Source organism: Anas acuta, chromosome 1, assembly GCF_963932015.1.
Source record: "Anas acuta chromosome 1, bAnaAcu1.1, whole genome shotgun sequence".
Lineage (NCBI taxonomy): Eukaryota > Metazoa > Chordata > Aves > Anseriformes > Anatidae > Anas > Anas acuta.
Genome location: NC_088979.1, coordinates 204,971,933 through 204,989,633, shown reverse-complemented (window position 1 = coordinate 204,989,633; position 17,701 = coordinate 204,971,933). Strand labels below are relative to the sequence as shown.

The window sequence follows — 17,701 nt, the reverse complement described above, 5'->3', positions numbered from 1 at the left end:
AGACAAGAGACCAGAAGGATGGGGACTGAAAACCCCCTAAGACAACTCTCAGGAAATCAATTCCCAAGCAAGAGCTCCTGATACGGCCCAGACGACTTCTGCAAGAGTGAGGATGGAAACAGATGTGCATCATATTCAGCTTGAGATCACAAGACCTGAAACTTATCTGCACTTTAAGCAGCAACTGCAAGACAAAAAGTGCTCGGATCACAGCCATGATGACAAAACAAGCATTGAGGCCCTTCAGCACAGCTACCAAGTCGCCTGTCTAGTCAGTCCTGTGTAAAAAGTTAGGAGAATATCAAGACCCAAGGAGACCATAATTCACAACACACAATGGAGAAGCAACACTACAGGACAGACAAACTGAAGGAAACTGTCCTGCCTGGCACACGCACTCATGCTACAAAATAATCCCGCTGCTTCTATTAGCCTGGTGACCCAGCCACAAGCACCCAGAACGTGACCCAGCCTGAACCACCCCTCACAGTGGCACCAAGTCTATTCAGCCAGCTGCCTCCATGCTGCTCTGGCTCCCAGCTCCCATTAGCCACCCCAGATATGCAAATACCAGGTGCCCCCCAACTTAGCTCTCAGGTTGCTGCATGGCAAAGTCCCTCCGCCTCAAGAAATGCACAGGCACTGATTTTCATGATAGTCAATTGCCAGGCTCATCATCAGCTGCAAAAACAGAGTAACAGCATTCACTAGGACACCAGCACCATTGCTCACCTTCTCCACAATGCTGACTACTGCTGATGCAACATACAATTGTGCTCACGTGTTCCTCTCCGAGTCCAAGCTCCAACAGTGCAACCAGTATCATCCACACCACCTGGGAAAACAAAGGGATTAAATGTTCGTTGCAATCACAACAAGTCAGCCAATGGTGTTTTTTGTTGTTGTTGGTTTTTGTGTGCGTTTCCTTTATTTCTTTTTTTTAAATCTGCCTTAGCTCAACAGCATGCAGAGCACAAACAAGAGAACTGGGGTGTTTCTAGAAGCAACAATCCCCATGCTTTTGCTGCAGCTTTGAAAATTAAAAGGACAATACGACCCAGCAAGTAACTGGAACTTTAACTGGAATTAGCTCAAACTTTTTTTTTTTTTTAAATAGAAAGAAAAATCTAGGAGCAGAACAGATTATACGCCAACAAAATCAATTCCATTCCACCCCCGGGAAAAAATCACATACTCTCATCCCCTCCTGTACCTCAGCCGCCTGCCTGCCCCACATGGCAGATGCTTCCATTTGTTCTCTTCACCCACTTATAGCACCTCTAAAAGGCAAACTGGAATTTTACTCTACTGGATGTAGGAAAATAACTGCAGTGACAACCACACCCCAAAAATAACAGCTACCTCTGCTCATTACGCACCAGAGTCACTGCAGAGGCAGCTCGGGTTGAGACGTCCTGCACTGCGCACTACACACTGCATTTCAGCCTAATGAAAGGCAAAACACAGGCAGAAGATAAACATTCAGCTGCCAGCAGTAGCACCCATCCCTCAACAACATAAGCGACCCCAGCTTTACTTTTATCCTTTCAAAACAGCAGGCCATTTGCCTCTGTACCTGCAAATTAGGTCCAAGCTTGAAAGGAGCGGCCAGCATCACCCACGCCACCTGGGAACACAAAAGGATACAATGACCACTGTGCTTGCAAGCACCCACCTGCCACACTGCTCCTCTATCCCAAACAGCCTCAACTCAGACCCTCACAGGGAAACACCTGAGCGTCTTCCCTTCGCTTCGGATAAGGGATGACATGGCTGACACCACTCACCTTCCCTCAGAGCCTCGTGACATGAAGATTTCCCTTCCCTCTCCACAACTGCACAAAGCACCTGCAGAGACAAGAGAAACACACACTCTGAGGCACCTCACAGCCACAGCGTACCTGCTGCAATACCTCTCTCTTCCCAGCTCCGGTACTTCAGCTGCTCACCAGCTTTAACTCAGGTTCTTTGCGCACAGCAGCACAGCAAACACTGCCCGGGCCACACAACACACACTACACAAGCTACAATGGCTAAGACACACAAGCTGGAACGTTCCGGCCAACAATCAGTCGCATTGCACAGGAAGGCTGCCGCACGCCCCGAGAAACCAAACCTACCAGTCCTGAGCAGCTCCCCACCTCCTCCTGCCAACCACGCTCAGCACACACACTATTTGCCCCTCAAAAAAAAACAAAAACTTAGAACATACACACACAAAAAACAACTAAGCTCCATAAATACCAAAAAGACACGCACACAAAGCAGCCCCAGCAGGGGTAATCACAGACTTACCCTTTTGCAGAGGAAAGAGCAGACTCTGATACAACCCTGCTCAGGCTCTTGGTAATGCTGCATCTACACTGCCACCTCGGACCCTTACAGGGAAACACCTGAGCATCTTCCCTTCAGATAAGAGATGACCAGGCTGACAACACTCACCTTCCCTCACTGCTCCGTGACACGAGTATTTCCCTTTCCTGTCCACGACTGCACAAAGCACCTGCAAAAAAAAGACAAAAAAGCGCACTCTGAGGCACCTCACAGCCACAGTGTACCTGCTGCAATAATACCTCTCTCTTCCCAGCTCTCTCCAGCTGGGAGAGAGAGGTATTATTGCAGCAGGTACACTGTGGCTGTGAGGTGCCTTCAGCTGCTCACCAGCTCTGAGATTCTTCGCCCACAGCACCACAGCAAACTCTGCCCGGGCCACACAACACACACTACACAAGCTACATTGCCTAAGACACACAAGCTGGAACGTTCCAGCCCAACAATTAGTCACGTCACACAGGAAGGATGCCACACACTCCTAGAAACCAAACCTACCAGTCCTGAGCAGCTCCCCACCTCCTCATTCTAACCACACTCAGCAAACACACTATTTGACCACCAAAAAAAAAAAAAAGAACATGCATACACACAAAGAAAAACAACCGAGCTCCACAAATGCCAAAAAGACATGCGCACACAGCAGCCTCGGCAGGGGTAATCACAGACTTACCCTTTGCAGATAAAAAAGGTGACTCTGATACAACTCTGCTCAGTCTCTTGGTAATGCTGCATCTACACTGTCAAGCCACATGTAGCCGGTAATCAAGCTGGTTTTAGTCCTCTGCAGAATAAAACGAGTGGGTTTATACGTCTAGAGATTAAAGTGCATCTCAAAAACAGAGGAGTATCGCACCATCCTAAAAAACAATAAGCCACAAACCTCTACTAAACACCCCTCTATTAAATGAATTCCAAGCACTTAAAAATTCTAGAAATCCATAGACTCCAGCCTGCCTAGAGAACCCTGCAACTGACTGAAGGAAAAACAAAGCGCTTACCCCAAGGAGCAGCCCAGGCAGAAGGAGCTCTCTGATAGCATGCCTGGGGCTCATATAGCATTCAGCCCTGCCCAGCACCCAAACCCAATCACCTGGAAAAGGGGAGGGGCAAAGCACAAGGAAGTAGAAAGAAAGCAGCAGCAGCTGTTTTTTATTATTTTCTTTGTTTTTTTTTTGTTGTTGTTGTTTTTTTTTTTTTTTTTTTAATGATCTGCTTTACTTGAAAAACATGCAGAGAGCAGACAGGAGACCTAGGGTGTTTCTAGAAGCAACAATCCCCATGCTTTTGCTGCAGCTTTTAACATTGAAAGGACAACACGACCCAGCAAGTAACTGAAACTTTTTCAAATGGAATTAGCTCAAACTTTTATTTGCATTGAAAGAAAAATCTACGAGCAGAACAGATTATACACCAACAAAATTAATTCCATTCCACCAAGGTAGTATCTGAAACTTTTTGAACTAGAATTTGTTTAAACAGACTCATCCCCATCTGTAAACACAGAGAACCAGCATTCAACAGCATGCCAGCCCTAATAACCACCTCCTGCACAACGTTCACTACTACTAAGACAACATATCATTGTGCAATAACTGTCTGTTCCCAGCTCCTTTACCTCACCTGCTCAGTAGCTCCACATGACAAATGGGGCCGGGCGGCGCCACGCCGAAATGGGGCCGGGCGGACTTATTCTGCAGAGAAGAAGGTGGCGAGCCTGCTCACTCTCTAGGCACTGCTGCACTTATGTGGTCAAGGAACCATACCCCACGGTTTCCCAAAAAAAACGTACCTGGCAACCCCTCATAAACGTACTTCTACTATGTAAATTCAAGGACAAAGTCTAGAAGGCTGCAAGGTCTAAACACTCGACAGACAGAAAACACACAGACAAAAGCTCCAGAAATATAACAAGCTGTCCCTAATCTTGAAACAGACTACCCCTACCCCTGCTTTACTTGAAAAACATGCAGAGAGCAGACAGGTGACCTGTGGTGTTTCTAGAAGCAACAATCCCCATGCTTTTGCTGCAGCTTTTAACATTGAAAGGACAACACGACCAGGGCAGTAACTGGAACTTTTTCAAATGGAATTACGTCAAACAGCTTCATCATCACTTCCAAAAATAGAGAACGAACATTCACTAGCGTGCCAGCACTGATAGCCACCTCCTGTACAACACTGACTACTACTGATGCAACATACCATTGTGCAATACCTCTCTGTTCCCAGCTCCTTTACCTCACATGCTCAGTAGCTCCACCTGAGAAATGGGCCCGGGGCGGCGCCGCGCTGTAACGGGCCCGGGGCAGCACCGCGCTTAAATGTTTTGGATACTAAAAGGACAAAATGACCAAGCAAGTAGTTGATTTTTTTTTCCCATCTGGAATTAGCTCAAGCTTTTATTTACATAGAAAGAAAAGTCTAGGAGCAGAACTGATTACGTGCCAAAAAAAGAATTCAATTCCATTCCACTTGCAGGAAAAATCATTTATTCAGTAAGCTACCTGAGAACCAAAAGGCCATGCTGATGGGTTAAAACACACTACAGGACACTGGGGCCAGGCCCTCCTCTGCACCCACTTAAAACCCATCCCTACACTCCCCAAGGAGCAACCCCAACACAAACACAGACACAGCATTTCAGCTTCAACACAGTTTTGGGAACTGCTGGAAAGCATGCTTCATCCTCAGCGAGGTGTGCTCAGGCTACACAGGACGGGGCTTTGGGCACCTCTTTGCCTACCGAAGAAGACCACCATCAGCACCTGCTTTGTTCCGATACTAAACACTAACATCACAGCCCACGTTGCTTGGGACACCTGATAAACAGAAGAGAAAGCAGCCATACCCTTTTCAAGCCATCCCTGCACATGTCGCTCCTTGATCATCCGCAACCTCTTCTCCAATCCTCAACCGCTTCTGTGGAGAGCCTGCCATGGCACCTGCAAAGCAAGACCCTTCGCACTCACCTCGTGCTACTTGGCAGTTCTGCTCCAATCCAGCTCACAACCAGCCCGCCCTTCTCGTGCTGCTCTTCAGAGTGCAGCTTGGCCCCACTCAGCCTGTGCGAGACACCTGCAAAAGAGAAAGAAAACCACAGGCTGAAGCAGCATCCAAAGCCACAGCACAGCTGGGACAGTTACTCTCATCTGCTCCCTTACCTCGGCCCCCTCACCTGCCCTCGAGGCAGATGTTTCCATCTGCTCTCTTAGGCCAGCTACAACACCTCGGAAATATAAAATAAACAGGATTTTTACTGTATTTTGTGCAGTTAACTAACTGCAGTGACAACTGCACCCCTAAAGTACCTTCTACATCTGCTCATCGCTCACCTTGCCAAAAGCAGCTCCGGTCGTCAAGTCCCGTGTTGTACACTGTGTTTCACCTTAAACAAATGAAAACAGCCACAAGAGAATCAATCATTCACCTGCCACCATTAGCACCCATCCCTCCACAACACAAAGGGACCCAATTAACGATATTATCATTTCAAAACAGCAGCCCCCTTGCCTCAGCACCTCAGAAGTAGATCAAGACAGGCACCGAGCTGCCTACCGACTGATGAACAGTTCCAGAAGGAGCTCTTTCCTGTGGGCAGTTCCTACTACGGTATACACTCTACTGGGGACAGGAAAGAAATAAAAATAAAAAAATTCAAAACCCCATATCTGTAAGCTTTCAAGATTCAACAGTACACCATTCAAGCACTATGCAAACAGCTGCTCGCAAGCAGCTCAACTCTGCCAAATCCACATCTGCCAACCTCCAGAGATGACTGTGCCAGCTGTCCTTCAGTATGCGCCCAGAGGCAGATGTCTACGCCAAAACAGTCCCATCAATGTATTAGTACACCCATGCACTGCCACGTTAGCTATTATCACTAACTGCCAGGCAGGACAGCTCCAGACCAAACACGTACACACACAGGCACGCCACAAACACTACAAACAAAACACACAACACTAGGCGCAAGAAAAAGTGACCCCCGGGGGAAAGCCCTATGGCAACAGCAAGTCAGAACAGGTGCTCTGCACCAGACCCTACCAGAGACTCAAATGTCACAACACGCGACTGGAAGCAACTGTCAGAACTAGGATGATGGAGGCCTAAAAAGCCTGCCTTCAAGACAAGAGACCAGAAGGATGGGGACTGAAAACCCCCTAAGACAACTCTCAGGAAATCAATTCCCAAGCAAGAGCTCCTGATGCGGCCCAGACGACTTCTGCAAGAGTGAGGATGGAAACAGACGTGATCTCAAACCGAATACGATGCACAAGACCTGAAACAGATCTGCAGTTCAAGCAGCGACTGCAAGACAAGAAGTTCTCGGATCAGAGCCATGATGACAAAACAAGCATTGAGGCCCTTCAGCACAGCCACCGAGTCGCCTGTCTGGTCAGTCCAGAGTCAAAAGTCATGAGGATATCAAGACCCAAGAAGCACAGAACAGACACTGCAGAAGCAACACTACAGGACAGACCAACAGAAGGAAACTGTCCTGCCTGGCGCACGCACTCACGCTACAAAATAATCCTGCCTCTTCTATTAGCCTGGTGACCCAGCCACAAGCAGCCTGAACCACCCTCACAGGGGCACCAAGTCTATTCAGCCAGCACGCTCCATGCTGCTCTGGCTCCCAGCTCCCATTAGCCACCCAAGATATGCAAATACCAGGTGCCCCACAACTTAGCTCTCAGGTTGCTGCATGGTAAAGTCCCTCCGCCTCAAGAAATGCACAGGCACCGATTGTCATCTTAGTCAATTGCCAGGCTCATCATCAGCTGCAAGAAACAGAGTACCAGCATTCACTAGCACGCCGGCCACGATGCCCACCTTCTCCACAATGCTGACTACCGCTGATGCAACATACGGTTCTGCTCACCTCTTCCTCTCCGAATCCAAGCTCCAACAGTGCAGCCAGTATCATCCACTCCACCTGGGAAAACAAAGGGATTACATGATCGTTGCATTCACAAGTCAGCCAATGGTGTTGGTTTTTTTGTTACTGTTTGTGTGTGTGTGTGTGTGTGTGTGTGTGTTTCCTGTATTTATTTTTTAGTCTGCTTTAGCTCAACAGCATGCAGACAAGAGAACTGGGGTGTTTCTAGAAGCAATAATCCCCATGCTTTTGCTGCAGCTTTTAACATTGAAAGGACAACACGACCCAGCAAGTAACTGGAACTTTCTTAACTGGAATTAGCTCAAACTGAAGGAAACTGTCCTGCCTGGCGCACGCACTCAAGCTACAAAATAATCCTGCTGCTCCTATTAGCCTGGTGACCCAGCCACAAGCAGCCTGAACGTGACTCAGCCTCAACCACCCTCACAGTGGCACCAAGTCTATTCAGCCAGCAGGCACCACGCTGCTCTGGCTCACAGCTCCCATTAGCCACCCCAGATATGCAAATACCAGGTGCCCCCCAACTTAGCTCTCAGGTTGCTGCATGGTAAAGTCCCTCTGCCTCAAGAAATACACAGGCACCGATTGTCATCTTAGTCAATTGAAGGCTCATCATCAGCTGCAAAAACAGAGAAACAGCATTCACTAGGACACCAGCCCCATTGCTCACCTTCTCCACAATGCTGACTACTACTGATGCAACATACGATTGTGCTCACCTGTTCCTCTCCAAGTCCAAGCTCCAACAGTGCAGCCAGTATCATCCACACCACCTGGGAAAATAAAGGGATTAAATGATCGTTGCATTCAGAACAAGTCAGCCAATGGTGTTTTTTGTTGTTGGAGGTGGTTTTTGTGTGTGTTTCCTTTATTTCTTTTTTTTAAATCTGCCTTAGCTCAACAGCATGCAGAGCACAAACAAGAGAACTGGGGTGTTTCTAGAAGCAACAATCCCCATGCTTTTGCTGCAGCTTATAACATTGAAAGGACAACATGACCCTGCAATTAACTGGAACTTTCTTAACTGGAATTAGCTCAAACTTCTATTTACATTGAAAGAAAAATCCAGGAGGAGAACAGATTATACACCAACAAAATTTTTTTTTTCTTATTGTTTTTTGTGTGTTTCCTGTTTCTTTTTTTTTTTTTCAAATCTGCTTTTGCTCAACAGCATGCAGACTGCAGACAAGAAAACTGGGGTGTTTCTAGAAGCAATAATCCCCATGCTTTTGCTGCAGCTTTTAACATTGAAAGGACAACACGACCCAGCAAGTAACTGGAACTTCTTCAAATGGAATTAGCACAAACTTTTATTTGCATTGAAAGAAAAATCTAGGAGCAGAACAGATTATACACCAACAAAATCAATTCCATTCCACCCCCGGGAAAAAAATCACATACTCTCATCCCCTCCTGTACCTCAGCCGCTTGCCTGCCCCACGTGGCAGATGCTTCCATCTGTTCTCTTCACCCACTTACAGCACCTCTAAAAGGCAAACTGGAATTTTACTCTACTGGATGTAGGAAAATAACTGCAGTGACAACCGCACCCCAAAAACAACAGTTACCTCTGCTCATCACACACCAGAGTCACTGCAGAGGCAGCTGGTTGACACATCCTGCACTGCACACTGCATTGCAGCCTGAACAAAGGAGAAAGGCAGGAAGAAGATAAACGTTCAGCTGCCAGCAGTAGCACCCATCCCTCAAAAACATAAGCGACCCCAGCTTTACTTTTATCCTTTCAAAACAGCAGGCCACTTGCCTCTGGACCTGCAAATTAGGTCCAAGCTTGAAAGGAGCGGCCAGCATCACCCACACCACCTGGGAACATAAAAGGACAAAATGACCACTGTGCTTGCAAGCACCCACCTGCTACACTGCTCCTCTATCCCAAACAGTCTCACCCCGGACCCTCTGAGGGAAACACCTGAGCGTCTTCACTTCGCTTCGGATAAGGCATGACCAGGCTGACACCACTCACCTTCCCTCAGAGCTTCGTGACATGACGATTTCCCTTCCCTCTCCACAACTGCACAAAGCACCTGCAGAGGCAAGAGAAAAGCACACTCTGAGGCACCTCACAGCCACAGCGTACCTGCTGCAAGACCTCTCTCTTCCCAGCTCCGGTACTTCAGCTGCCCACCAGCTCTAACTCAGATTCTACGCTCACAGCGCCACAGCAAACTCTGCCTAGACCACACAACACACACTACACAAGCTACATTGCCCAGCACACACAAGCTGGTACATTCCCACCCAACAATCAGTCGCATCGCACAGGAAGGATGCTGCACACTCCTAGAAACCAAACCTACCAGTCCTGAGCAGCTTCCCGATTCCTCCTGCCAACCACGCTCAGCACACACACTATTCAGCCATCAAAAAAAAAATAAACTTAGAACTTACACACACAAAAAAAAAAACAACCGAGCTCCACAAATGCCAAAAAGACATGCGCACACAGCAGCCCCAGCAGGGGTAATCACAGACTTACCCTTTGCAGATGAAAAGGTGACTATGATACAACCCTGCTCAGTCTCTTGGCAATGCTGCATCTACGCTGTCAAGCCACATGTAGCCGGTAATCAAGCTGGTTTTAGTCCTCTGCAGAATAAAACGAGTGGGTTTATACATCTAGAGATTAAAGTGCAGCTCAAAAACAGAGGAGTATCGCACCATCCTAAAAAACAATAAGCCACAAACCTCTACTAAACATTCCTCTATTAAGTAAATTCCAAGCACTTAAAAATTCTAGAAATCTATAGACTCCAGTCTGCCTAGAGAACCCTGCAACTGACTAAAGGAAAAACAAAGCACTTACCCCAAGGAGCAGCCCAGGCAGAAGGAGCTCTCTGATAGCATGCCTGGGGCTCATATAGCATTCAGCCCTGCCCAGCACCCAAACCCAATCACCTGGGAAAGGGGAGGGGCAAAGCACAAGGAAGTAGAAAGAAAGCAGGAACAGAAGCAACTGCTTTTTATTTTTTTTTTATTTTTTTTTTTTTTAAGATCTGCTTTACTGGGAAAACATGCAGAGAGCAGACAGGTGACCTGTGGTGTTTCTAGAAGCAACAATCCCCATGCTTTTACTGCAGCTTTTAACATTGAAAAAACAACACGACCAGGCCAGTAACAGGAACTCTTTCAAATGGAATTACGTCCAACAGGTTCATCATCACTTGCAAAAACAGAGAACCAGCATTCACTAGCACGCCAGCACTGACACCCACCTCCTCCGCAACGCTTACTACTACTGATGCAACATGCTACTGTGAAATACCTCTCTGTTCCCAGCTCCTTTCCCTCATCTGCTCACTACATTTACCTGAGAAGTGTGCCCAAATGGACTCATTCTACAGAGATGAAGAAGGTGGCCCTGCTCACTCTCTTGGCACTACTGCACTTATGCACTCAAGGAACCATACCCCACAGTTTCCCAAAAACAACGTACCTGGAAACCCCTCATAAATGTACTTCTAATATGTCAATTCAAGGACATAAAGCCTAGAAGGCTTTATGGTCTAAAGACTCGACAGACAGAAAACACACAAGCAAAACCTCCAGAAATATAACAAACTGTCCCTAAACTTGAAACAGACTACCCCTTACATGCCCACTGCTGCCATTTTCAGACACATGCTCACACAGGGAGCTTCCATGATACACTTCTCCTAAACCCTGCTCCATCTCTTTAACAACAAGGTTTTGACTTTGATAATATTTGACATACAGGCAAAGAATCACAGAAAGCCCCGTAATTCTGCAAAACTCAGAAGGGACCCAGAACCACAAAGCAAACACACAAAGTAACATCACCATACTATCCGTAAAACTGCTATAACAACAACTCATCTGAGGAAGAGCCGTGTGCAATACAAGCACCTACTAATAGATTTCTGTACAATGACAGATCCTACCAGCTGCCACCTCAAAAAGACATGTGTACCCGTTTCTACTAGGAAACGCATCAGTCCATAGACTCTGACCCACCTAAAGAACCCTCCAAACAACTGAAGGAAAAACAAAGCCCTTACCCAAAAGTGCAGCCCAGACAGAAGGAGCTCTCTGATGGCACACCTGCAACTCAGTTACCACTAGGTCTCACCTGGACCCTGAAGCCAATCACCTGGGAAAGTGCAAGGGGGAAAGCACAAAAAACAAAAAGAAGGAGCAACAGCTGTGGTTTATTTACTTCTTTATAAGGCTTAGCTCAACAGCATACAGAGTGCAGACAGGAGAGCTAGGGTGTTTATAGGAAAAAAAATCCCCATGCTTTTGCTGGAGCTTTGAATATTAAAAGGACAATACAACTAAGCAAGCAATTGATTTCTTTTTCCATCTGGAATTACCTCGATCTTTCATTTACATAGAAAGAACAATCTAGGAGTAGAACAGATTACACACCAAAAAATAATTCTATTCCATTCCACTCACAGGAAAAAATCACTTCAGTAGGATACCTGAGAACTAAATGGCTATGTTGATGGGTCAAAACACGCTACAGGACACTGGGGCCAGGCCCTCCTCTGCACACACTTAAAACCCATCCCTACACTAACCAAGGTGCAACCCCAACACAAAAAAACAGACACAGCATTTCAGCTTCAACAGGTTTGGGAACTGCTGGAAAGCAAGCTTCATTCTCAGCGAGGCGTGCTCAGGCTACACAGGACAGGGCTTCGGGCACCACTTTGCTTACCAAAAAACCGCCATCAGCACCTGCTTTGTTCCGATTCTCAAGAAATAACATCACAGCCCACATTGCCTGGGACACCTGATAAACAGAAGAGAAAGCAGCCATACCATTTTCAAGCCATCCCTGCACGTGTCGCTCCTTGATGAGCTGCAACCTCTTCTCAAATCCTCAACCGCTTCTGTGGAGAGCCTGCCAGGGCACCTGCAAAGCAAGATGGATACCCTTCACAGTCACCTCGTGCTACTTGGCTGTTCTGCTCCAATCCAGCTCACAACCAGCCCGCCCTTCTCGTGCTGCTCTTCAGAGTACAGCTTGGCCCCTCTGAGCCTGTGTGAGACAAATGTGAAACAAAAAAGCATAGGCTGAAGCAGCATCCAAAGCCACAGCACAGCTAGGACAGTTACTCTCATCGGCTCCCTTACCTCAGCCTCCTCACCTGCCCTCGAGGCAGATGCTTCCATCTGCTCTCTTATGCCAGCTACAATACACCTCTGAAATATAAACAGGATTTTTACTGTACTTTGTGTAGTTAAGTAACTGCAGTGACAACTGCACCCCTAAAGTACCTGCTACATCTGTTCATCGCTCACCTTGCCAAAAGCAGCTATGGTCAAGTCCCGTGTTGTACACTGTGTTTCACCTTAAACAAATTAAACAAAAGTTGCCTACCAAGGGTTGAACAGTTCCAGAAGGAGCTCTTTCCTGTGACAGGTTCCTCCTAGGGTTTACACTCTAATGGGGACAGGAAAGAAATAAGAAAAAAAAAAAAAGTAAAACCCCATATCTGTAAGCTTTCAAGATTCGACAGACCTCCTCAAGCACACTGTTCAAACACTATGTGAGAAGCTGCTCACAAGCAGCTCAAATCTCCCCCCCACACATCTGCCTAACACTACAGAGATGACTGTGCCAGCTGCCCTTCAGTACGTGCCCAGAGGCAGACCGGATGTCTTTGCCAAAACAGTCCCATCAATGTATTAGTACACCCATGCACTGCCACATTAATCACTAACTGCCAGGCAGGACAGCTCCGGACCAAACACATACACACACAGGCACGCCACAAACACTACAAACAAAACACACAAGGCACAAGAAAAAGTGACCCCCAAAAGGAAAGCCCTATGGCAACAGCAAGTCAGAACAGGTGCTCTGCACCAGACCCTACCAGAGACTCCAATGTCACGACACGCGACTGGAAGCAACTGCCAGAACTGGGATGATGGAGGCCTAAAAAGCCTGCCTTCAAGACAAGAGACCAGAAGGATGGGGGCTGAAAACCCCCTAAGAAGACACTTAGGAAATCAATTCCCAAGCAAGAGCTCCTGATGCGGCCCAGATGACTTCTGCAAGAGTGAGGATGGAAACAGATGTGATCTCAAACCGAATATGATGCACAAGACCTGAAACAGATCTGCACTTTCGAGCACTTCTTGTCTTGCAGTCGCTGCTTGATCAGAGCCATGATGACAAAACAAGCATTGAGGCCCTTCAGCACAGCTACCAAGTTGCCTGTCTGGTCAGTCCGGTCTAAAAAGCCAGGAGGATATCAAGACCCGAGAAGCACAGAACAGACACTGCAGAAGCAACACTACAGGACAGACAAACTGAAGGAAACTGTCCTGCCTGGCACACGCACTCATGCTACAAAATAATCCCGCTGCTTCTATTAGCCTGGTGACCCAGCCACAAGCAGCCTGAACCACCCTCACAGGGGCACCAAGTCTATTCAGCCAGCACGCTCCATGCTGCTCTGGCTCCCAGCTCCCATTAGCCACCCAAGATATGCAAATACCAGGTGCCCCACAACTTAGCTCTTAGGTTGCTGCATGGTAAAGTTCCTCCGCCTCAAGAAATGCACAGGCACCGATTGTCATCTTAGCCAATTGAAGGCTCATCATCAGCTGCAAAAAACAGAGTACCAGCATTCACTAGCACGCCAGCCATGATGCCCACCTGCTCCACAATGCTGACTACCGCTGATGCAACATACGGTTCTGCTCACCTCTTCCTCTCCGAGTCCAAGCTCCAACAGTGCAGCCAGTATCATCCACACCACCTGGGAAAACAAAGGGATTAAATGATCATTGCGTTCAGAAGTGACCCAATGGTGGTTTTTTTTTTCTTATTGTTTTTTGTGTGTTTCCTGTTTCTTTTTTTTTTTTTTCAAATCTGCTTTTGCTCAACAGCATGCAGACTGCAGACAAGAAAACTGGGGTGTTTCTAGAAGCAATAATCCCCATGCTTTTGCTGCAGCTTTTAACATTGAAAGGACAACACGACCCAGCAAGTAACTGGAACTTCTTCAAATGGAATTAGCACAAACTTTTATTTGCATTGAAAGAAAAATCTAGGAGCAGAACAGATTATACACCAACAAAATCAATTCCATTCCACCCCCGGGAAAAAAATCACATACTCTCATCCCCTCCTGTACCTCAGCCGCTTGCCTGCCCCACGTGGCAGATGCTTCCATCTGTTCTCTTCACCCACTTACAGCACCTCTAAAAGGCAAACTGGAATTTTACTCTACTGGATGTAGGAAAATAACTGCAGTGACAACCGCACCCCAAAAACAACAGTTACCTCTGCTCATCACACACCAGAGTCACTGCAGAGGCAGCTGGTTGACACATCCTGCACTGCACACTGCATTGCAGCCTGAACAAAGGAGAAAGGCAGGAAGAAGATAAACATTCAGCTGCCAGCAGTAGCACCCATCCCTCAAAAACATAAGCGACCCCAGCTTTACTTTTATCCTTTCAAAACAGCAGGCCACTTGCCTCTGGACCTGCAAATTAGGTCCAAGCTTGAAAGGAGCGGCCAGCATCACCCACGCCACCTGGGAACATAAAAGGACAAAATAACCACTGTGCTTGCAAGCACCCACCTGCTACACTGCTCCTCTATCCCAAACAGTCTCACCCCGGACCCTCTGAGGGAAACACCTGAGCGTCTTCCCTTCGCTTCAGATAAGGGATGACCAGGCTGACACCACTCACCTTCCCTCAGAGCTTCGTGACATGATGATTTCCCTTCCCTCTCCACAACTGAACCAAGCACCTGCAGAGACAAGGGAAACGCACACTCTGAGGCACCTCACAGCCACAGCGTACCTGCTGCAAGACCTCTCTCTTCCCAGCTCCGGTACTTCAGCTGCTCACCAGCTCTGAGATTCTTCACTCACAGCACCACAGCAAACTCTGCCCAGGCCACACAACACACACTACACAAGCTACATTGCTTAAGACATATGAGCTGGAATGTTCCTACCCAACAATCAGTCGCATCGCACAGGAAGGATGCCGCACACTCCTAGAAACCAAACCTACCAGTCCTGAGAAGCTCCCCACATCCACCTGGCAACCACGCTCAGCAAGCACACTATTCACCCCTCAAAAAAAACAAGAAGTTAGAACATACACATACACACACAAAAAAAAGAAACAACTGAGCTCCACAAATGCCAAAAAGACATGCGCACACAGCAGCCCCGGCAGGGGTAATCACAGACTTACCCCTTGCAGATAAAAAAGGTGACTCTGATACAACCCTGCTCAGTCTCTTGGTAATGCTGCATCTACGCTCTCAAGCCACAGGTACCATGCAATCAAGCTGGTTTTAGTCCTCTGCAGAATAAAACGAGTGGGTTTATACATCTAGAGATTAAAGTGCAGCTCAAAAACAGCGGAGTACCCCACCATCCTAGAAAACAATAAGCCACAAACCTCTACTAAACATTCCTCTATTAAGTAAATTCCAAGCACTTAAAAATTCTAGAAATCTATAAACTCCAGTCTGCCTAGAGAACCCTGCAATTGACTGAAGGAAAAACAAAGCACTTACCCCAAGGAGCAGCCCAGGCAGAAGGAGCTCTCTGATAGCATGCCTGGGGCTCATATACCATTCGGCCCCGCCCAGCACCCAAACCCAATCACCTGGAAAAGGGGAGGGGCAAAGCACAAGGAAGTAGAAAGAAAGGAGCAGCAGCAGCAGCTGGTTTTTATTTTTTTATTATTATTATTTTATTTTATTTTAAGATCTGCTTTACCTGAAAACCATGCAGAGAGCAGACAGGTGACCTGTGTTGTTTCTAGAAGCAACAATCCCCATGCTTTTGCTGCAGCTTTTAATATTGAAAGGACAGCACAACCATTCAAGTAACTGGAACTCTTTCAAATGGAATTACGTCAAACAGGTTCATCATCACTTGCAAAAACAGAGAACCAGAACTCACAAGCATGCCAGCCCTGACACCCACCTCCTCCACAACGCTTACTACTACTGATGCAACATGCTACTGTGCAATACCTCTCTGTTCCCAGCTTCTTTACCTCATCTGCTCACTACATTTACCTGAGAAATGGGCCCGGGCAGCGCCGCGCCGAAAGGGGCCCGGGCGGACTTATTCTGCAGAGAAGAAGAAGGTGAGCCTGCTCACTCTCTAGGCACTGCTGCACTTATGTGGTCAAGGAACCATACCCCACGGTTTCCCAAAAACAATGTACCTCGCAACCCCTCATAAACGTACTTCTACTATGTAAATTCAAGGACAAAGTCTAAAAGGCTGCAAGGTCTACCACTCGACAGACAGAAAACACACAGGCAAAAGCACCACAAATATAACAAGCTGTCCCTAAACTTGAAACAGACTACCCCTTACATGCCCACTGCTGCCATTTTCAGACACATGCTCACACAGGGAGCTTCCATGATACACGTCTCCTAAACCCTGCTCCATCGCTTTGCCACCAAGGTTTTGACTATGATAATATTTGACATACAGGCAAAGAATCACAGAAAGCCCCGTAATTCTGCAAAAATCAGAAGGGACCCAGAACCACAAAGCAAACACACAAAGTAACATCACCATACTATCCGTAAAAATGCCATAACAACTACTCACCTGAGGAAGAGCTACGTGCAATACAAGCACCTACTAATAGATTGCTTTACAATGACAGATCCCACCAGTTGCCACCTCAAAAAGACATGCGTACCGGTTTCTACTAGGAAACGCATCAGTCCATAGACTCTGACCCACCTAAAGAACCCTCCAAACAACTGAAATAAAACCAAACGCTTACCCAAAAGTGCGGCCCAGGCAGAAGGAGCTCTCTGATGGCATACCTGCAACTCAGTTACCACTAGGTCCCACCTGGACCCTGAAGCCAATCACCTGGGAAAGTGCAGGGGGAAAGCACATGAAAGTAGAAAGAGGAGGAGCAGCAGCTGTGGTTTATTTGCTTTTATAAGGCTTAGCTCAACAGCATGCAGAGTGCAGACAGGAGAACTGGGGTGTTTCTAGAAACAAAAATCCCCATGCTTTTGCTGCAGCTTTGAATATTGAAAGGACAATACATCCAAGTAAGCAACCGATTTCTTTTTCCATCTGGAATTACCTCGATCTTTCATTTACACAGAAAGAACAATCTAGGAGCAGAACTGATTACACGCCAAAAAATAATTCAATTTCATTCCACTCACAGGAAAAAATCACTTCAGTAGGATATCTGAGAATCAAAAGGCTATGCTGGTGGGTCAAAACACACTACAGAACACTGGGGCCAGGCCCTCCTCTGCACCCACTTAAAACCCATCCCTGCACTCACCAAGGTGCAACCCCAACACAAAAAAACAGACGCAGCATTTCAGCTTCAACACAGTTTTGGGAACTACTGGAAAGCAAGCTTCATACTCAGAGAGGCATGCTCACGTTACACAGGACGGGGCTTCGGGCAGCTCTTTGCCTACCAAAGAAGACCATT

At 47.1% G+C, this 17,701-nt stretch overlaps 2 long non-coding RNA genes across 3 annotated transcripts; both read right to left on the bottom strand.

The window, feature by feature from the left end:
• Positions 1-1,795: 1,795 nt before the first annotated feature.
• LOC137850349 (uncharacterized) lies at positions 1,796-13,009 on the bottom strand. 2 transcript variants are annotated; one of them, XR_011092496.1, is made up of 7 exons: positions 12,524-13,009; positions 12,356-12,424; positions 12,041-12,260; positions 11,272-11,363; positions 9,732-9,841; positions 9,219-9,279; positions 8,968-9,058 (listed from the first exon to the last, which is right to left on the bottom strand). It is a non-coding gene; the product is annotated as an uncharacterized lncRNA (long non-coding RNA). The 2 variants fall into 2 exon arrangements; XR_011092497.1 differs by lacking the exons at positions 8,968-9,058; positions 9,219-9,279 and adding an exon at positions 1,796-1,848.
• A 1,831-nt stretch (positions 13,010-14,840) lies between these two features.
• Positions 14,841-16,072, bottom strand: LOC137850348 (uncharacterized). Its single transcript, XR_011092495.1, has 3 exons — positions 15,985-16,072; positions 15,452-15,562; positions 14,841-14,996 (listed from the first exon to the last, which is right to left on the bottom strand). It is a non-coding gene; the product is annotated as an uncharacterized lncRNA (long non-coding RNA).
• Between the last annotated feature and the right edge of the window lie 1,629 nt (positions 16,073-17,701).